The sequence below is a fragment of the Marmota marmota genome, unplaced genomic scaffold, assembly GCF_001458135.2.
Source record: "Marmota marmota marmota unplaced genomic scaffold, marMar, whole genome shotgun sequence".
In the NCBI taxonomy this organism is placed as follows: Eukaryota; Metazoa; Chordata; class Mammalia; order Rodentia; family Sciuridae; genus Marmota; species Marmota marmota.
This window is the reverse complement of record NW_025999968.1, coordinates 49,289,698-49,312,274: the sequence shown is the minus strand read 5'-3', so window position 1 is coordinate 49,312,274 and position 22,577 is coordinate 49,289,698. Positions and strand designations below refer to the sequence as shown.

Below are 22,577 nucleotides of genomic sequence, written 5' to 3'. Positions count from 1 at the left end.
TTAGTTCTAGATGGCCACAACATATTTATTTATTTATTTTTTATGTGGTTCTGAGGATTGAACTCAGTGCCTCACACGTGCAAGACAGGGCTCCACCACTGAGCCCCAGCCCCAGCCCTGAAGGTCTCCTTTTTTATGTTACAGAGACCATTTGTAACATTGTCTTGATCTGTAAGGAACAAGTGTTTTGGAATCAGACGTCCTGGATTTCATGATCTATTTTTCCAATTACCAGATACAAGGTGTTTCTTCTCTGTAAACTGGAATAGGTGAAATCTAGCTCAAAGGCTCTTCAAAGAGTCAAGTGAAGTGATGCTTATTTAAAGTGTTTTGCAATAGCAATATAAGACTCAAATATGAGCTTAAGAATAAAATAAATGTGTTTTTGATTTATGACTGAGATGGATGGAGATTTTACTGAGATCTCTTTCAATACATGGAATGATTTTACTGAGATCTCTTTCAATACACGGAATCTGTAACAGGAGATGCCTGAGTTAAAATCCAGAACCAAGTTGCTGTAAAAGAAAGAATAACCACCAGCTAGCATGCCTTGAGTTTAGGTGAGCATGAATATGATGGCCAAAGAAGGGTAGCACCTTGGCATGTCATCAGATTAGGTGCCCAAACTGTGCCCGTCCCATCTCCAGCATGCAGCATCACTCTGTGGATTTGGCAATTTTAAAGAAATGATATTCTTCCTCTTGCTTAGAGTCCACAGCTCTGTGTTGTCTTTCCTGGTGCCATTAGCCTTCTCACTTTGGAGGACCCTCTTGCCTGTGACAATGAAAACCCTTGAAGACTCACACTCGTTTTTCTAATCCCTGCACTTTCTGTCTCTGCCACTCTCTGTTCAGAGCACTTCCCCATCTCTGCCTGGCCTACTCTACTTCCTCTTGAAGACCTGGGTTAAAATCCAACATTTTCAAGAAACCACTGCTAATCTTCACCACCAAAGTTAATTTCTTCCTTGTTCCTCCTTCCCTAGCTCTTGGTTTTTCCTCATTGGAAGTCTGGGTCGTGGTTTGTCTAGCTCAGAATGGCTTGTTCTCAGGAAAGGTCTATTTTCTTCTCGTTGTGAGCATATTACAAAAAAGGACATTTACTTGTTTGTCTTTCTGTTCTTCATGGGGCCTAACAAAGTGCCTTGTGTATAATAGGTTCTCAATAAGGACTTGTTGAATTAAGTTAGGTTATACTTGATAAATGTTTACCACAAGAGAGCATTGTCTTACAGAGCTGGAAAAAAAAAAAACCTTCGTGGAGATAAAAATAGACAAGCCACAAGGACTGAAGATGAAGGGTTACTTCTTGCACAATGAGGTTGTGTCATTTGGAATCTTTGGAAAACATCTCAGAATTTCCACTTCCTAAAGATCTTGCTGTTCTAGCATTTTGCCCACATGCTAAAAGGCATCAGAATAGACTTTGATAAAACAGATTATTTTTAGGCACTGTAATCGGCCCAGCTCTGCCAAATTCCTGGCCTTTGGTATGTGCTGCTGAGCAATGTCAGATGCTCAGACACACACTGACATTTACAAGGCAAGTGGTGGGCTCAGCCAAGTTCAGAAACGATATCCTCCCTTTCATTGGTTCACCAGAACTTTAGGAGGCATCTATGCATTTATTGTTTGCTACTGGAAAACTGACAGACTGCTGGCCGATTGACTTTCTTCTTCTTTTAAAATCTTTAATTGACAAATAATAATTGTATATATTTATGAGGCACAATATGGTGTCATGATCTATATGTACATTGTAGAAAGACTCAGTCATTTAATTAGCATGCCCAACACCTCACCAATTTATCAATTTGTGTATGGTCAGAATATTAAAAATCGATTTCAGTCATTTTGAAATATACAGCACACTATTACAGTGGTGGTCCCCATGTACTTCAAAAAGATTACTAAAGCGTCTGGGGCTGTAGCTCCGTGGCAGAGTGCTTGCCTAGCATGTGTGAGGCCCTGGGTTCGGTCCTTAGCACCACATAGAGAAAAAAATAAAATAAAATAAAGGAATTCTCTCCATCTACAACTAATTTTTTTTATTTACTAAAACATAGTTTTAATATAACTGCAACCGCATGCTATTGAATAGTATCTTCCCCTTACCTATCCCTCCCTCTCCCCACCAGTTTTCAATTTTCTGCTTCTACAAGATAGATTTTTTTAGAATCAACATATAAGGGAGATCATGAATGTCTTGTCTTTTCTTCACTAGGGAAATAACCTGCCAAAAGAGGCAGAATCTCCTTCACCCTGGGGATTCATGAGGTTATACATAGCTCTGTGAGGGGCCCTTGGGCCTCCCTGGCATTATCGCTAATGGAAGTTACACAAAGAACTAGGGCTGCATTAGAACTTTCTGGTATGGGATTTGTAGAAATGAAAATGGACAAGTCTTCACTCCAAACAAGTACTGATTGATTTTGGAAAATTCTAATTAACAATATCCAAGAGTCTTACTGTCTTCTTCCTGAAAGTTACTTTTACCTTAAAAAAAAGCACTATTTTATTTTTGCACTGCATAAAAACATCAGAATATATTTAGTAACCTCTGGAATTCCATTGACTTTTTAGATGCAGAAGTATCCAAAAAAAAAAAAAAATGTAGAGAACAGGATTGTGTGTGTGTGTGTGTGTGTGTGTGTGTGTATGAATGTATGTTTGAAAGAACAGAATCTCTGTCCAGACAAATAGAGTGGATAGAGAAGTTATAGAAAAAAATTTACATAACTTTGTATTTCTGAAATAGTGCTAATTTTTTTCACATTATATGATCATTTCTATGAGGTCTGTGAGTAGCTACCCTGGAGATGAAGTTTCTGATGGGAATTCAAATTACCTGCCTTCCATGAATTGATAAAAGGTAGATTAAAAACTGGTTTCAGGTCTGAAATGCAACAATTTAATTTTAAAGACTTTAGAAATTTCTGTCTAAATCTTAATCGGTAACATATTTGTGTGTGTGTGTGTGTGTGTGTGTGTGTGTTTGAGATTTTATTGGCTGTATTGACAATCAGTACACAGACATTTCACTTTGTACACAATTCTTAACACACGTACTGGAAATCTAAAAAGCCTTATACTGTGATTCTTTTTCAGTTATTCCAGTGACTTTCCAGCTTTTAATTTGGAGGCAATATTTTCTTAATAGAATATCAAGTACCAATATCTTTGAATGCTGATTTACTAAGGTTCCACTAGTTCAAAACTTCGTCACACACAACATACTCAAATTTTCCATCTTTCACAGCACATTAAAAAATATTAGGAAAACTAGATTTCCAAACCAAAGATGTTACAGAATACATACGATTCTGACAGCAATGATCCAGTAGTGGTCTTCTTTAGGAAACAATTCTACTAACAAACACAGGAATAGAAGTGATTTAAAATATTCGAGACATTAAATGCAATACTGTGACTCCAAACTGCCATTTAATATGTTTTGTATTGTAGGATATAAAACTAACCCCCCACCTATGGAATGTTAAGCTGACACCAAAGACAGTCCAAGCCTCCCATAATTCAATATCCCACTATTTTCTGGTTGTACCCAAAAATAAACAACCAGCAAATGATTTCACTTCTAAAAAAAAATCATTTACACTTAAAAAATGGGATGAGGTGGGATTCCCTTCTTTTAAAAAAATGTTTCTAGAGCTACTGAAAAACTTGCATTTACAAAATAGTTGATAAAAACATTCCTCTGGATTGTACCAGAAGGGAGACGGGACCACTGAAAAGACATGGTGTGTGATGAATCAGACTTGGCTTCTTTCTCTTCTGCTTCATCAGAGGCTGGACTCTCCTCGTTTTTCGTTTCTCCATTTTCTGCAGGTAAATCTTCCTCAGTTTCTTGGTTAGCCACTTCAGCCTGTTTGCCCTTTTGCTCACCTTTTCCCTTTTTGAACTGATGATTTATCCTTGCCCACCGTCTTCCTGGCCTTGGTGTCCGCCTTGGTAGGAGCAGGCTTGGCCGGCAGGTGGACCAACCTCCGCTTGGGCTCCTCCATCGCTGCGCCTTCGCAGAGCTGACCTTCCTCTTGGGCATCCCCAACATCTCTTCTTGTACCTAACCACCTGCTAGATTTAGACACATGATTTCAAAAAGAAAAGGGGAAAAACATTATTCTGCTGTTTTTAGAATAATCCATGGTGGAGTTTTTAGTTCATATGTTGTACATCTTCCCATTTCAATCATTCTAATCTCAGCAAATACACCTCGAATAGTAGAAATATTTACAAGAAAAATCCAAAATGACAGCTGGTTCTTTTCAAGATCGTTTGAGAATTCAAAGGTTTGACAGGAAGGCGAGTGTTAAGTAATGGATGTTTCAGGATTTTCTTGGGTCATGTAGTGAACTAAAGTATTTAGTACTTTTTAAAAAAAATATTTTTTATAGTAGATGGACACAATAAATACCCTTGTTTTATTTTTATGTGGTGCTGAGGATCGAACCCCATGCCTCACACTTGCTAGGCAAGCACTACCAACTGAGCTGCAGCCCCAGCCCCCCTTAGTGCTCTTTGAAGTCTCTAAACATGGTAAGATGGGTAGATCTGGCTGAAAGGTTGTGTAATGTAATGTTTTAGGCACAGCTGCATTTTTGTTGCAAAAAGTTCTTCTTTCATATTTTGCAAAGCAGGATGAACCAGATCTAACCTAGGCTTTGACACTACTGAGCAGGATGAACCTGGGAGCTTCCCTTACCTTCTCTGAGGCTTCATTTTCTATGAAACGGGCTTGGCCTGGTCAACGCCTATGTTATTTTCACAGTTGTTCAACCAGAGTATCAAACTGTGATGTTCTACATGATGGTCATATGAAGATAGCCTTATCTTAGAACTAAAGATTAACAACTATCTTAAGAGAAACTAATTTCTTGCAAGATTTTGCCCCTCCACCTTTTCTCAAAGGTCATTCTATGATATTTTCCCCCTTAATTTAACCCATATTTATGCCTGAATTCCTACATAACCCTTTGTGTATTTCAGAAACCTTTCCTTGGCCAGTAGTCCTTTCTACCTTCAAGGTAGGAATATTCAAGGACTTGTAAGATTTGAATGATGCCTGTTTAATCAGATTAGGAAAAAAGCAATGATAAAACAACTGACTTCAAGACTGATGATTTGTGTTTCTCAACTAGCTGTTTTGGAATGTAAATGAACAGTTTTCTTTTTGGAGATGATGACAATTTTTGGAAGAGAATGCCAATGTCACTCAGCCACAGAAACACCTCTGGACACTGCCTCATTGTGATTTCTCTGATCAGTTAAAGTCAATTGGTTGAGAACCATGATGGTGGCCTTCAGTGGTGAGGCTCATCTTCAGAAATTGCTATCTTCCTGTGCTGTGAGCCAAAAATATGTTATAACAGCATAACCAACCCTTAGAGGTTCATCCTCTGAAGATCAAGTTCAAGGTTACCATGGGCTTGACAATATGGCATTCACACTTCTTGATTGGATTCTTAAAACGTTTTAAAGGGTAACATGGCTGTTATAGATCTTGTGTGAAATTTTGTCTGTGTGTCTTTCATGCTATAAGTCAGGTTTGTATTTTCAAATTATCTTAAAATGGACTCTGCAGGCAGGCACCTTGGATCCTTTGACCTTGAGGAAGTTGTTGCAACTTTCTGTATCTCAGTTTCCTCCTCTAAGAAAGTGGGATAAGAGTAATGGCTAACTAATCATCAATCAAACAATTCATCAATCTCTCTATTCCTTTTTTTACTTTTTAATTTGTTCTAATTAGTTATAAATGACAGTAGAGTGCATTTTGACACATTGTACATAAGTGGAGCACAACTTCTTCTTCATCTGGCTGAACATGGAGCAGAGTCACACTGGTTGTGGAATCATACACATATATAGGGTAATAATGTCTGTCTCATTCTACTATCCTTCTCATCCCCACACCCCCACCCTCCCCTCACTCCCCTCTGTACAATCCAAAGTCCCTTCATCCCCTTGCCCCAATTATGGATAATCATCTGCTTATCAGAGAAAATATTCTGCCTTTTGTTTTTTGCGTTTGGCTTATTTCACTTAGCATGATATTCTTCACTTCCATCCACTTACCTACAAATACCCTAATTTCATTCTTCTTTAAGGCTGAATAATATTCCATTGTGCATATGTACCACATTTTCTTTATCCATTCATCTGTTGAGGGGCATCTAGGTTGGTTCCATAGTTTAGCTATTGTAAATTGAGCTGTTATAAACATTGATGTGGCTGTGTCACTGTAGTATGCTGATTTTGAGTCCTTTGGGTATAAACAGAAGAGTGGGATAGCTGGGTCCAACAGTCATTCCATTACAAGTTTTCTGAGGAATCTTCATACTGCTTTCCATAGTGGTTGCACCAGTCTTCAGTGCTACCAGCAATGTATGAGTGTGCCTTTCCCCCACATCCTCACCAACACTTATTGTTGCTTGAGTTCTTGATAATTGCCATTCTGACTGGAGTGAGATGAAATCTTAGAGTAATTTTGATTTGAATTTCTCTAATTGCTAGAGACATATGACATTTTGTCATATGTTTGTTGATTGATTTTATTTCTTCTTCTGTCAAGTGTCTGTTTAGCTCCTTGTCCATTTATTAATTGGGTTTTTTTTTTTTTGGTATTAAGTTTTTAGAGTTTTTTAATATATCCTGGAGATTAGTGCTCTATCTGATGTGTGTGTGGTAAAAATTTGCTCCCATTATATAGGCTCTCTCTTCATGTTATAATCTGTTCCATTTAGTGATTCTTGATTTTACTTCTTATGCTTTAGGAGTCTGGTTAAAGAAGTCAGATCCTAAGCTGACATGGTGGAGATTTGGTCATAGTTTTTCTTCTATTAGGCTCATGGTTTCTTTTCTACTGTTTAAGTCTTTAGTCCACTTTGAGTTGATTTTTGTGCAGGGTTTAGAGACAGAGGTTTAATTTTGTTTTGCTACATATGGATTTTCAGTTTCCCCAGAACTGTCTGTTGGATAGGCTATCTTTTCTCCAAAGTATGTTTTTGGTGCCTTTGCCCAGTATGAGATGACCATATTTATGTGGGTTTGTCTCTCTCTGTGTCTTCTATTCTGTACCATTGGTCTACATGTCTATTTTGCTGCCAGCACCATGCCATTTTTGTTACTATTGATCTGCAATATAATTTAAGGTCTGGTATTGTGATGCCTCCTGCTTCAACTCTTCTTGCTAAGGATTGCTTTGGCTATTCTGGGTCTCATTTTTCCAAATGAATTTCATGATTGTTTTTTATATTTCTATGAAAAATGTCATTGGAATTTTAATAAGAATTGCATTAAATCTATATAAGGGTTTTGGTAGTATGGCCATTTTGTCAATATTGATTCTGCCTATCCAAGAGCATGGGAGATTGTTCCATCTTCTAAGGTCCTCCTCAATTTATTCTTCAGAATTCTGTAGTTTTCATTGTAAAGGTTTTTCATTTTATTTGTTGATCACCAAATATTTTATTTGTTTTTGAGGCTATTGTAAATGGGGTAGTTTTCCTAGTTTCTTTTTCAGTTGATTCATCACTGATGTACAGGAATGCATTTGATTTATGGGTGTTGATTTTTTATCCTGATACTTTTCTGAATTCATTTATTAGTTCTAGAAGTTTTCTGGTGAAATTTTTTGGATGCTGTAAGTATAGAATCATGTTGTTGGCAAATAGTGATAGTCGAGTTCTTCTTTTCCTATTCCTATCCCTTTAATTTCTTTCATCTGTCTAATTGCTCTGGCTAGGGTTTCAAGGACTATGTTGAATACAAGTGTTGAAAGAGGGCATCCCTGTCTTGTTCCAGGTTTTACAGGAAATGCTTTCAATTTTTCTTCATTTAGAATGATTTTGGCCTTGGGCTTAGAATAGATAACTTTAAAATGTTGAGATATGTTCCTACTATCCCTAGTTTTTCTGGTGTTTTGAACATAAAGGAGTGCTATATTTGGTCATGTGCTTTCTCTGCATCTATTGAGATGATTTTATGATTCTTGTCTTTAAGTCTATTGCTGTGATGAATTACATTTTTGATTTCTGTATATTGAACCGAACCTTGCATTCCTGGGTTGAACCCCACTTGATCATGGTGCACTATCTTTTTAATATGGTAGTATGGCCATTTTATTGAGTATCTTTGCATCTATGTTCATTACGGATATAGGTCTGAAGTTTTCGTTCCTTGATGTGTCTTTGTCTGGTTATGTTATTAGGGTGATACTAGCCTCATAGAATGAGTTTGGGATGGTTTCCTCATTTTCTATTTCATGGAATAATTTGAAGAATATTGATTAATTCTTCTTTGTAGGTCTTGTAGAACTCAGCTGTGAATCCATTTTGTCCTAGGCTTTTCTTGGTTGTTAGGTTTTTAAAAATAATTAATTAATTTTAATTAGGTATATATGACAGCATAATGCATTTTGATTCATTGTACACAATTGCAGCACAACTTCCCGTTTCTCTGGTTGTACACGATTTAGCATCACACCATATGTGCTGTCATACTTATACCTAGGGTAATGACATCTATCTCATTCCACCATTTTCCTGCCTCCTCCCTCCCCTTTGTCCAATCATCAAAGTTCCTCCACCCCCCTGTCCCCATTATGGATCAGTATCCCCACTTATCAGAGAGAACATTCAGCCTTTGTTTTTTTGTGATTGGTTTACTTTGCACAGCATGACATTCTCCAACTCTTGTTCTATTAAGTGTCTTTCTGGTTCCTTTGCCCATTTATTAATTGTTTTTTTTTTTGGTGTTAAACCTTTGAATTCTTGATATATCCTGGAGATTAATGCTCTATCTGAGGTGCAGGCGACACAGATTTTCTCTTATTCTGTAGGCTCTCTGTTCATGTTCTTGATTGTTTCCTTTGCTGTGAAGAAGCTTTTTAGTTTGATACCATGTCATTTATTGATTCTTGATTTACTTCTTGCACTTGAGGAGTCTTTTGAGGAATTTGACTCCTAAGCCAAAATAATAGAGAGTTGGGCCTACTTGTTCTTTTAGTAGGTGCAGGGTCTCTGGTCTAATGCCTAGATACACTTTGTAACCCAAATTCTTTTGAGCATTGAATGAGTTAATATGAATGTGGAATAATGCCTGGCACAAATAAAATAATATATGTTATTCTATTGAGATTATAAAGATATTCATCATTATTTTTTATGATTGAGAGGACCATCATCTTTTTTTTCTTTTTGATGGTGGCAAGGACTCATAGGGCTTTAGGGTTCCATGGCATCTTAAGCAGTTGGTAGTCCAACCTCTTCTCTGATGCTTGAATCCCAACAATAGCTAAGTTAGTAAGTAGAGCAAACTTGAAGATATGAATACATCTCACCATTGGTTAACTAGAAAACCCTGCTTCAGGAATGTAAAACATTATGTCTCCAATGTCTGATAATATCTTTCATATAGACCACAAAGTATGTAATGTTTTTTATACAGTAAGATTTATCAAGATTCTAGAACAATTTGCTCAAATATAGATCATTTAGTGGAGCATGTGTCTTGGTGGTTAGCGAATTTGAGTAATTCATCTGTCCTCCAAGTCTTTGGACAAAGTGAACTAGAAATGGAAATTCTATAAAAGTTCTAGGGAACAAGGCAGAAACATTCCCAACCCTTACAGTGTCTCTCTGACAGTGGAAAGATGTACTGTTTTTTAAGTGTAGGTTAGCTCCCTGTAATTGATAATTCTGCATGTTTTCCCAGAAGATGGAACATTTCTTTCCATTTCTATATTTCCAGTTCATGCATTCTGCACCCAGTATCTTCTTGATTTCATGGAATTTTCTTTAAAACAAACCCCAGATATTCTCAAACCTCACAAAATTTTGTAAGAATAACTTGAGGAGAATTGAGCCTATTGGCCCAATACTTAATCAAAACTGGAATGAGGAAAAAGATTATTTTCAAATTAAAAATAAACATTACTCCAATCTACAATATAACTCTACAAGCAGAATGATAATTTTGTTATCAAGGGACATTTTGACACCAAGGCTTTGAGAATTATATAACATGATAGTCCATTTCAAAGTCAGGCACATTGGCACACACCTGTAGTCCTAGCCACTTGGGATGTTAAGGCAAGTTACAAGTCAGCCTGGGCAACTTAACAAGACCTTGTCTCAAAATAAAATAAAAAGCGATGGCATGTAGCTTAGTGGTACAGCACCCCTGGGGTCTAATCACTAGTACCACACATGTGTGCTCACAAAAGGAAAAAATCCAAACCAATAATGGTTAGGAGTACCAAGATTTTAGAAGTTAACTTCATCTTCACTTCTGGATATTCCTTTAGAGGGTTGAAAACAATGTCCCCTCCTTTTTTTTTTTTTTAAATTTCCTACACAGAATCATTTAAATTAACTGTAGTGTGCATTTCCATCATTACCCACTGACTTGGAAAGTTTTAAAGCTATTTTATGCAGCTAAATGACTTTGGAATAGTGCCTGGCTCAAATAAAACAATATATAAGTTGTTCAATGGCTGGACTAGTCAAACCTTCAGAAAGACAGAATGGGCGTCCTAATCCGGGTTTCACGTACAACTCTAGGTCTGCTCCCCTCCACCCTTAGGCTCTCTCCTGGGTCATAACAACCTCCTCCACCTGGGTGTTGCTTCTAATTCACTTTCCCCTCTCCCTTCCACACGAAAAGCCTCAGCTACACCTGTACCCTCCATAGTCACAACATACCTCGGATCCTCTAGATCTTTCCATCCCATTACCACTAGTCAAGGGCATCTTGGTCTCTCCATCCTCTATTGCAAGTGATTTCTGACTGGTAATCCTGCTTCCACTCTTGGGTCCTTATAATCTTCTTTCCATATGAGCAGCCAGAGTGATCTTCTTAGGACCTCCAAAAGGCTGTTCTCACCCACACAGGATCCGGCTCACCAAGCCCTCCACATTGTAGTTATGTGTGGCTCTCAGATCTGCCTCCTCCACCTTTCCCTTCCTTTCTTCACCCATGAAAAGGACCTTCTTTGAGCTCTTCAGACATGTCCAGATGTGTCCCCTCTCAGGGTTTTGCTATCAGATTGTCATGTCTATCTGGAACACTCTCCATAGATCTTCATATAGATATTTATTTATTTTTTTAGGTTGCCATAGATTGGGCCCTCTTCTCAGACTGCCCAGTGTAAAATAGCCCTCTCTGCTAGCTCATATTTAGTAAGCAAAGTCCTTGCTTGTCTTCTTGATCTGTGCAATCTCTGTGCCATTTGTTGAATGGATGAGGAGACGATGCTATGTCCATTCTTGTCTCTCAGAATCATGCTTTCTTGATATCTTCTGAAAAGACAAGATTCTCTCAATGGCAAGAAAAATTGGCTTTGAAGCCAGATAGCTCAAGCCCAAGCTTGCTAGGTAACTGATTCCTCCTCTGTAAAATAGATGGGGTTAATAGTAGTATCCACGGCATGGAATTATTGAAGTGATTAAGAATGTGAAAATGCCAACCACGATAAAGCACACAGAACACCGATGGCCACACATGTATGTCAGCTGTTCTCAATGTAGCAGGAGCATGAATCTATATATATATTTTTTATCTCCATATAGCTTCATTATAAATAACAAAACATTATACACTTTCATTGCACATAGATACGGTATAGATATAGCGTTGGCTACTTTTGTGTTTCTACTATTTTGTTGAGCAGCAAATAAAATGTTACAAGGCTTTGTGAAATACCATTAGCTGAATGCCAACCACTCTTTCTTACCTGGTTCTATTTGGCTCAGCAGGGTACCCTTGAAGTAAACAGCCCCAGTATCACAAATTGTTACAACGAGTTTCCTGAAGGTGGCAGCAGAAACCCAAGGTTTGGAAAATGCTCCTGTGTTCTTGTGGACAGCTAGACTGTGTATGAAAATTACACCACGGATCTCTTTTTGTATCTTAAAATTCCTCTCATTATTGTGAGTGCTGAGAAGACGCGGGTCATGATAGTGTCGGGGAGCAGATCAAATGCAAATGATATCTGAGAAGCGGTAGTCTGCTATTATTCATTAAAACCTCAGGCAAAACGAGAGCAGTCATGCATTAATACAAAGGCAGGGAAGTGGAACTGGTGGTGAGGTGAGATGGAGGGCAGGTAGCAGGAAGAAAAGGATTTGGGTGGGAACGGGCATTGGGCCCAGGACACCTTGATTTGTGTGAGTGCACAGCTGGTGCAGGCCAGAAATGAGTCTTCTGTGGAGGGGTCAGGGCAGGATCCCTTTTTGTCGCCGTCGAAAGCAGAGAATTCCAGAAGTAACCTCATCCATGATTTAAGCAACAAGCAGATTCTATAATGAAGATGAGTAAAAATCAGATTCTTTGTGTCTACTAGAGACCTGGGGAGTAATAAAATGAAAGAAAGAGAGGAGGACCATTGTTAAAAGGTTGGAAGTTACTTTGTTCAACTAAATGTGAAATAGCACATACTGACCACCAGATGGCAGGATTGCACCACAAAATGTTGGGAAAGAACGTCCTCGTGGAAAGATTCAGATCTGAAATCACCTGTGCTTTCCATTTGCAGCGGTAATTGGAATTTTGCTTATAAGGAGCAATTATTCTTTATTTGAAAATTTTCCATTAATTAAGAATACATTTTTGTTAATAATGACTGCTTTAGGTATTCTTTGGTTATTGTTTTGCAAAGAGGGGTGCCTAAAAGTTCAATTGTCCCTTACTCTGTTCTATGATTAGAAATTATCAGTGGGATGGGGGCGGGGGATAAACTACTCAACACCTGAGCATTTTTTTTTTCTTAAAGAGAGAGAGAGAGAGAGAAAGAGAATTTTTTAATATTTATTTTTTAGTTCTCGGCGGACACAATATCTTTGTTGGTATGTGGTGCTGAGGATCCAACCCAGGCCGCATGCATGCCAGGCAAGCGTGCTACCGCTTGAGCCACATCCCCAGCCCAACACCTGAGTATTTTTTACAGCCACAATCAATCAACTACTGCAAGATTGCAAGACAAAAACAATGAAGTCTAAATTCATACAAATAAGAGATCTTGTTTAATTAAGAAATTCATTCCACCTATGCTACTAAGAGGAAGAAGTCTGAAGTAGGAGAAGGCTGTGAAATTGAGAAGTCCCAGTCACTAGGGACAGCTGTCTTTCCTGCAATGCCTGTATCATATAAATAGTGTCTTGGAGCTACAGTGTCCCTGTGGCTACTGAGGGTTCTGAAGCCATCAAAGAAACAAGTTAATAGGAAGGTCAAGTCAAAACTGCTCTCAGAGCACTAGAGGGTAATCCATGTTGAGGAAAGCAGAAAGGCATGGCTTTGCTATTATGAACGTTATCAGTGTCTCATTAACAGACGCTTTAACCTCAGGTGTCCATAGAAGAGCAGACCCTGAATTATCCTCCAGTCCACTCCACTAGGGACAGGTACCTCGAGCCCTAGGGCATTTCACTCTTTGGCTTCTCCTGTCCCACACTAGTCAAGGATTTTTGCACCCATCTTTTCATTTAATACACGGACCAACAGCCTTCATTTATTATGATTCCTGCCATGTGCGACAGTGGTGGTAGGTATATCATGTATGTTATTTTATTTGATGATCATCTTTTGAAACTTTCACCGCATATACTCATTCACCAAGAACAATTTTAGGCAGAAATGATTATAAAATGTGTGAACCTTTTAAATCCACATTTTATAAAAATGCATAATGTTTTTAGAAAATCTTGGATATTGGAAGTAAAAAAGAGTAAACTGTGTATCAAACAGTTTAAAAATGCATTTTGTTTCTTTGATGACTTCAGAACTCTCACGAACTGCAGTGACACTGTAGCTTCAAGACACCATGCATATGATACAGGCATTGCAGGAAAAGACAGCTGTCCCTAATGGCTGGGATCACTCACTTTCACTGTCTTCCTCTGCTCTAGACTTTGTCTTATTAGGAGCACAGGTGAAATGGATTTCTTAATTAGACAAGATCTCTTGTTTGTATGAATTTAGACCTCATATTCTTTGAGCTTTCCTTTCTTTTCTTTCTCCATCCCTCTCTCTTTCCCGCCTCCTTTCTTTGTTCCTTTCTCTCTCCCTCCCCTCTCTTCAGGTACCCTAATGTCTTATTGTTTATTGTCTTCTGTTAAGTTTAGGTACAAACATTAGAAGCAGGTGCTTTATCTTATTTCCTGTCACGGGCTGAACTCAGTCCTCTCCATCCTGGGCCAGTTTGTACGTTGAATCCTAACCCCAGAACCTCAGAATGTAACTATATTTGGAGTTAGGGATTTTAGAGAAGCACAGTGATGCAACCCCTTAGATTCTTTTGTTCTCTGGAGCATGACTCTTCAGGAATGTGCCTTCCATCCTTGTGCAGGGGCTGTTCTAATCTCTGAATCGCTCCAGTTTTAGTGTCTGCAATGCTGAAGCAAGCACTCCCTTTAGATTCTTTAATCCCCCAATTTACCAAGATTTTATTAAAAATGGGCTTTCCTGGCCCTTAGGTCTTGCCCTTGTTGTTACATCCCACCCCCCACAGGACGCTTACTGACAGCATTTGTGTGACTGTACACAGATGTTCAACCACAGCATTTCCAGTCAGTTCCATTGCACTGTGATATATAGCACATTGATTCACATTAATATTTAACATCATCATGAGTGCCTAAAAAATTATCAGGAAATGGAGTCAACCTGAAAATAATGGTATGTGTGTGGAAGAAAGAAGACCGACCAAAAGGAAAATTTTGTTCTAAACCTTTCTCTTACTGTTGCGTAGTAAAAAAAAGGTTTCCTCCTTCAGTAGATCACACGTGTCTGCAGAGGTCATAAAAATCACAGTGTATGGTGAAAACGTTGAAATGCTGCAGATGGCAGCATGACATTGCACATGACTGCTCAGAGCAGTGCCACTGCGTCATTATCCCACTTTTTTTTCCTAGTGTGTAAGTTACTGGAATCTTTTAAAAATGATTATTTATGGTGAAAACTTGGAAAAGTAATTATGCCTGATCTTTCAAGTTCACTCCCATGGCCTGTACTACAAAGTCCTGGGCAGCAGGCAACCCCCGAAAAGCCTCTAGCAGTTGTATTGTTATCCTAGCTACCAGCCCCTGAAGAATCCCAGGGTCAGACTTCACATATTTTGAAATCAAACTCAGAGATGTCCCCAATCACCTTTTAAGTTCCTAAAGATAAATTTACCAAATGTTAATGAGGAAACAATTATTCTCAGAACTTATGGAAACTGAGCAGAGATTGAGAGTTGCCTTCAAGAGTGAGGTATAAATGCTACTCTGTAAGGGACGTGAAGAAGTGGTTCCAAAGAGCTGCTTCAGGCAACTGGAATAATTACTATTTCTGATAAAATATAACACATTGATTACTCTAAGTTATGGGTCAGCAAACTGTTTCTGTACAGTAAGTATTTTCACTTTTATGGGTTATACTGTCTTTGTCACAGCTAGTCAACTCTAATATATGCCTTAAAGGCAGCCGTAGACAACACACACACACACACAGGTGTGGCTGTGTTCCAATAAATCTTTATTTAAAAACAACAACAACAAAACAACAGGTGGTACATTTGGTCCTGGGCTGTAACTTGCTGAACTCTGCTCCAAACCTGGGCTGGTTTTCCAACTATGGAAGACTGTTTCTGTATTCAATTTGAATGTCTCCACAGACATTTTTCTCTTCTTCACATTTTTTCACAGATCCTGCTGCCACTTTCCACATATGTTCCAAACATGATGCTGTGTCTTTTTTTTGGGGGGGGGAGTTAAAATGTTAGGTTCGGCCAAAATGAGGAACTGACTTCTGAGGGTGACATTGGAGGTAACTCTCATTCTAATGTTGGCTTGAGGGTGTCTCATTTTGTCTTATTTCCTCTCATTGGATCCACTTGATTTGAGTTCCACCTTAGGAATAAGGGTTTACACTTGGCATTGTGTTTAGCTCAAAACTGGCCTGGTAGGTGAGCATGTGATAAGCAGATGCTCTTCAGGCATCTTGGGGCTGAAGCACGTGTATGTAAACCCAACCAGCAGTTTAGAAAGTAAATGCTATTATATTAGAAGTCAAGCACATATACAGTTATAAGCAATCTCCTATATTTATCAGTGCATTCAGAAGTTCTCAAAAAGGTGGTGTATTTAGTAATATATTTACCAATAGTCAGTTCCCCCAGGAGGTTAACTCTGAATACAGTTCACTCACGGCACTTACCGATGTCTAATCTCCACCTGGAGATGGTCCAGGTGTAGATAATAATGATGAGTAAGTAAATTTACCTATGAAGATTAGAAGAAATTAAATCCTGGGATCTTCTTCAAGGCAGAGCCGAGGACTTAGTGGACTGTTTTGCTTTTTGAGAGGATTTCTTTGAGGCACATTGATATGATAGGCTCCTTCCCACCTGTCCAGACTGGAGCTGATTCCAGAAAAATGACATAAATCATTTCCAGGAATTCCCCATGGTAAACTTCTACTGGGGAAGGTAGAGATGGAAGGTTGGAGTTATGGCTTTTTTCTCACTTGAATTCTAAGCTCACACTAAACATTGTAGCTGTAAAACACTGTAACATGAGACCGAGGCTGGTTAAGCATACATTTTCTCTTTCATGAAAATCCCTACAAACTAGATTTGATACATTTTGTAAAGATTAATTTATGAATGATCTCTGTTATTCATATGTGAACTGTGATACTCAGTTGATTAATACATAGGCAGAAATTTGTGGCTGGCCCTCAGGGTTTGACCAAGGGTCATTTGAAGCCTTGATGTATGTCTGCTCTCATAGAAAAATAAAGGTTTATCTGTACAATAAAGGACTTTGTCTATTTTCATCTTTCTTGCCAGTCTGGAAATCTGATGGCGTGGTCTGGGTTGTAGAAATAGACAAAAGTAAATAGAGAAACCTGCTTTACGGAACAGCCTTGGAAAGTGTGGTTGCTAAGGTATAGATAGGCTTTGTAGGGGGAATTTCCGTTATAAGTATAGAGAAAAGACCAGAAAAGTGATTTTACATGGAAACATACACTAGGTACTTGGAAAGTGTGCTGTCTATAGACGGGCTGTGTAAAACACATATCAGGGGGAGAGTTGAGAATTTGCTCAAAATGTTGGGATGAAAAGTACTGGGAGTGTTTTGATTATTGGTTGGAACTTGATGGAAAGAGGAAAAAAAATCCTCCAGGTGATACAAAGTGGGCCTTTTTTCTCATGCTTCATAAAGGTCTTTTGGGAAACATTGCCCATTTCTACCCCATGTTTGGAAAACCTTGGGTGTGTGTTTTTACTGCATACCTAAACTTTCCAGAGGCCCAGAACTGTGCTATTCAATCTAGTTGGTACTGGTATCACTGTTGCACAATTAACATGTGGCTACTATCACTTGAGAAACTGAATTGTTAATTTTACCAAATTTTAGTTGACTTAAATTTGGATAACCACCTGTGGCTACTGACGACCAGTATAGAGACCATTTTCATCATCACAGAAAATTCTGCTTAAACAGTGTCCTGCACTCAAGATCAGTAATTTTTGCTCACAGAGTTGTTTTTTGATAGTGAAGCTTCAGTTTTCTTCAAACTGATAAAGTTTTAAAAAGAATGCTATTTCATGCAGATCAGAGTTGCTCAAAATTTTTTACCATCAGTCCTGAGTAATTCGATTTTTATCCACAGTATTTTATATTTATTTCCTTCTAATGTGATTAAACAAAAACATACTATTATCAGGAAACACTTTAATTCCTTGTGTTTAAAATGGCCTCACTAATCCTTAGTGTGGTAACCAAGTAGATAATTTCATTTTCTCAGTGGGAAAAATAAAAAAAAGAGAAAGACACGTGTTCTTTCTTTTGCCAAACAGGAAGATGCTGTTGTTTAGCAAGAGCGAATTAAGAGGGAGGAAATTTTTAGGTCATCAAGTGACTTCAGAAATATGTACATATAATATATATACTTGCAGCTCTCAGTAATTTCCTGAAAGGGAAACTGTGAATACCTAATTTAAGTTTTTTTTTTTTTCAATCTCACTCTAAGTACACATGAAAGAAAATGAGAACTTTACATTTTTTTTTATCATGATTTATAACCCAGTGTAGGTATATTTCAGGATGTCTCTAATGATCTCAAAATGTCATAAAATTATCAGGAAAACTAACTGAAAGCAAAATGCATTAATATCACAAGGAAATAAGCTCCCGGGAATAGCAACCTGATCTTTCTGCCTCACAAATGTCCCCAGGAATGCCACAACGGGCCCTTATGGAGTGAACGCATTTAATTGTGAGCGTCTGTTTATTGTTATGGCGAAGGAAATGTTACCCTGCAAAAACACTGGGGACCAGGTCTATCTGCTTAATTTCCCAGGCACTATGGTTTGGGGATCCAAGAAACTGGCCAGGGACTTGCATAAGTGGCCCCTCAAAAGACATGGCCTTTCCATGGGCCTATGCCCTATGTCACAGAAAGGTTTCCAAAAGGCAGACTCATGTGTGTCCAGAGTCAGGCAGATATAACTGTCCCAGCTGCTATCACACTTTAAAGACACTTGATTTTGTCACTGATGGAGAGCAGGGTGACAGCCAGAGAGGAACCCTCCTACACCCTCATCCACATCCAGCACCCTTTCTTCCCCTTTATCTGGTCTCATCCTTACATTGTCAGAAAAATCCATCAGCAACATCGCACCCTGCTCAAAATCTTGCCAACACCTTCTCCAAATCATAGCGATCAACATATTTAATAGACTTCAGCTGTCTTTTTGGGAGATCTGGCAACAAACTTAACTGAAAAAAAAAGTCAGGTTTTTTAAAAAAGAAATGCTGCTTTATTGCTTAAATGTGGAAATAATACAGACCACCAGCTAAGCTAATAGCTTCTTAAAAAGGAAAGTTGAACAAGTCTAGTGTTATTTCAATAGCATGTACATAAATGGAAGGTGACAAAATACGGGGGCGGGGGGCACATATGCAGGCAAATCATTGCTATTCTGAGTTCTCCATCGCAACATTGACTGAATGTAGAATGAGGAGCCTAAGAAACAGTTCTGGAGCCCTTCAATAGTGGCGTCCACAAACCAGGTAAAACACTGGGCACCTCACTTCCCAGTGTCTTCCCGCAACCTGCTCTGTACTCTGTTTCTTGTTGAAAACAATTATTTCATGGGTGGTTGTCCTTACGATTCTTGGATTCTCTGTATTATTGGCTTAACTCCCATCAGCAATGGAAGCCTCTGTGAGTTCTGGCAGACCTGGCTTGTGAAATTACACAGAATCTGATAAACTTGGCCCATTTAGCCAAGAAGCAAGGGCAACAAAGTGATGAACATAGGGAAGTGTGTGGATCCCAACAGTGATTACAAAAGTTCAAAAGAAAAATGTGTCTCCACAAGCTCTCCTTCTACCCTTGGTGCACATTTCCAAGTCTGCCCATGAATCACATAGCAGTTCATCTCTGTTACCATTTTATGAACTAATTAAGCTCTGAAAAACTATTTAAATCCAAGCTGTCATGATTTGTTTTTCTCTTTCTTTTTAAAATTGGTTCTTTTTAGTTATACCTGGCAGTAGAGTCCATTTTGATAAAATTATACATGCATGGAATATATCTTATTCTTATTAGGGCTCCGGTCTTGTGGATGCAGATGGTGGCTTTTATTTCAGTTTAATAATCAGTCTTTAAGATATGGAAGTGGTCCAGGTGGGTTGGACATAATCTCATGAGCACTCTCAGTCTAGAGGGCTTGGAAGTTAGAGATAGAGGCTTCTGCAGACCTGAAGGAGGGGGCATGCCCTGGCTGGCTTGGAGATAGAGGGAGCTTTGTGATAAGAAGCATGGGTGGCCTCAAATGGCTGAGAGTAGTCTCTGTTTAAAAGCCACAGTGGAATTGGGGGCCTCAGTCCTATAATCACAAAGAACTGAATTCTGCCAACACCAAGAATAAAATGGGAAACACATTTTCCCCCTGTATAGCCTTCAGATGGGAACTGACACCTTGATTTCAATCTTAAGATACCCACTTCAGAGAACTCATTCATCTTGGGCTAGATGTCTAATTTATAGAGCAGAGAGCTGAGAAGTGAAGTGCTGTGTTAAGGTGCAAAGTTTGCAGTAGCTATTTTGCTGTAACAGAAGAGCTATACAGCCTTTAAAGACCTTGCCTACATCTTGGGAGCAAATTTTTACCCATCACACATCAGATAGAGCACTAATCTCTAGGGTATATAAAGAACTCAAAAAGCTAAGCACCAAAACAAACAAACAAACAAAACAAAATAAACCCAAATAACCCAATCAATAAATGGGCCAAGGACCTAAACAGACACTTCTCAGAAGAGGATATACAATCAGTGAACAAATATATTAAAAAATGTTCATCATCTCTAGCAATTAGAGAAACGCAAATCAAAACTACTCTAAGATATCATCTCACTCCAGTCAGAATGGCAGCTATTATGAAGACAAACAACAATAAGTGTTGGTGAGGATGTGGGGGGGGGGAAGGTACACTCATACATTGCTGGTAGGACTGCAAATTGGTATGGAGATTCCTTGGGAAACTGGGAATGGAACCACCATTTGACCCAGCTATCCCTCTCCTCGGTCTATACCCAAAGGACTTAAAAACAGCATACTACAAGGACACAGCCACATCAATGTTTATAGCAGCATAATTCACAATAGCTAAACTGTGGAACCAATCTAGATGCCTTTCAGTAGATGAATGGATAAAAATAATATGGCATATATACACATTGGAATATTATTCAGCAATAAAAAAGAATAAAATCATGGCATTTGCAGGTAAATGGATGGAGTTGGAGAAGGTAATGCTGAGTTAGCCAATCCCCAAAAAACAAATGCTGAATGTTTTCTCTGATATAAGGAGGCTGATTCATAGTGGGGTAGGGAGGGGGAGCATGGGAGGAATAGATGAACTCTAAATAGGGAAGAGGGGAGGGAGAGGAAAGGGGGGCAGGGGGTTAGCAAGGATAGTGGAATGTGACAGACAACATTATCCAAAGTACATGTATGAAGACACGGATTGGTGTCAACATACTTTGTATTCAACCAGAGATATGAAAAATTGTGCTGTATATGTGTAATAAGAATTGTAATGCATTCCACTGTCATTTATTTTTTAAAAAAATCAATTAAAAAATTAAAAGAAAAGACCTTGTGCCTGATTATTTTCTCTCCTCAGCCATGCTGAGGAGGCTGTGCCCAGACCAGTTTGCTGGAGAATGAGAGACCACGTGGAACAGAGCTGAGGTGCCCCTGCTTATGGCTGGCCAACTTCCAGAAGCAAGGCCATCTCAGCAGCCCACAGCTGGCCTTAGATGACTGGGGAGACCAGTCAAAGGTAGAACCATTCAGCTATTCTGGTCTAAGCTGCTGGCCTGCAGAATCATGGGTTCGTTAATGATTATTGTTTGGGCCCCTCTGTTTCAGGGTGATTTGTTGCACAGCGATATCTTGATGTTACACAAACAGGCACCACACTTCTGATATCTTCATTCAATGTGAGCATGTACATAGTTACCTGTAGAAAAAGATGAAACTGACCATTCTTAAGATGGGAAGCACCAGGCGTGGTGGTAAACACCTGTAATCCCAGAGGTTCCAGAGGGTGAAGAAGAATGATCACAAGTTTGAAGCCAGCCTCAGCAACTTAGTCAGACCCTAAGCAACTTAGTGAGATCCTGTCTCAAAATATAAAATAAAGGGGGCTGGGATATGGCTCAGTGGTTAAGCACCTCTGGGTTCAATCCCTGGTACCAAAAAAAAAAAAGAATAAAATAAAAATAAAAAATAAAAAAATAAAAAAGTGAAGCTTTGATCTGCTTAGTGATGAGATCCCATTTCAGTGAAATATTTAGGCAAGATACTATAGCAGTTCCTCCTTCTCCATAGTTTTACTTTCTGTGGTTTTAGTTACTCATGATCAACTTCAGTCTGAAAAGATCACATGGAAAATTTCAGAAATAAGCAATTTATAACTTTCAAATTATGCAGCATTCTGAGTAGCATGATGGAATCTCATGCTGTCTTGCTCCGTCCTACCTGGGATGTGAATCATCCCTTTGTCCAGCATATCCACAATGTATACACTCCCCTCACAATTGTTACTTCATAACATTTTTTTTTGTTATTAAATGGATTGTTGTGACATCTCAGTGCTTGTGTTCAAATAACCCTTATTTTACTTAGTAAGGGTTTCGAAACATAAGGTAGTGATGCTGAAATTTCATATATGCCAATGAGAAGCTTTAAAGTTCTTCCTTTAAGTGAAATGATGAAAGTTCTTGATGATAAGGAAAGAAAAAAAATCATATCTTATGGTTGCTAAAATCTATGGTAAGTTATTGCTGTTAATGTCTTAACTGGGCCTAAATTTTATGTTAAAATTTATCATGGGTATATATGCTTAAAACCACCTAGTATCTCTAGGGTTGGGTATTGCCTGTAATTTCAGGTACCCACTGGGAGTCTTGGCAGATGTCCCCCAGGGATAAAGAAGGACTGTCATCCCATACAACTGATCAAAGATGTGCTTGATTTTAATCAGGATTATAAAATTCC

At 38.6% G+C, this 22,577-nt stretch overlaps 1 long non-coding RNA gene and 1 pseudogene across 1 annotated transcript; both read right to left on the bottom strand.

Moving 5' to 3' along the window:
- Positions 1-2,993: 2,993 nt before the first annotated feature.
- LOC125616935 lies at positions 2,994-21,503 on the bottom strand. Its single transcript, XR_007347725.1, has 3 exons — positions 21,493-21,503; positions 20,125-20,131; positions 2,994-3,154 (listed from the first exon to the last, which is right to left on the bottom strand). It is a non-coding gene; the product is annotated as an uncharacterized LOC125616935 (long non-coding RNA).
- On the bottom strand, positions 3,402-4,062 carry LOC107136116 (annotated as a pseudogene).
- Positions 21,504-22,577: the final 1,074 nt, after the last annotated feature.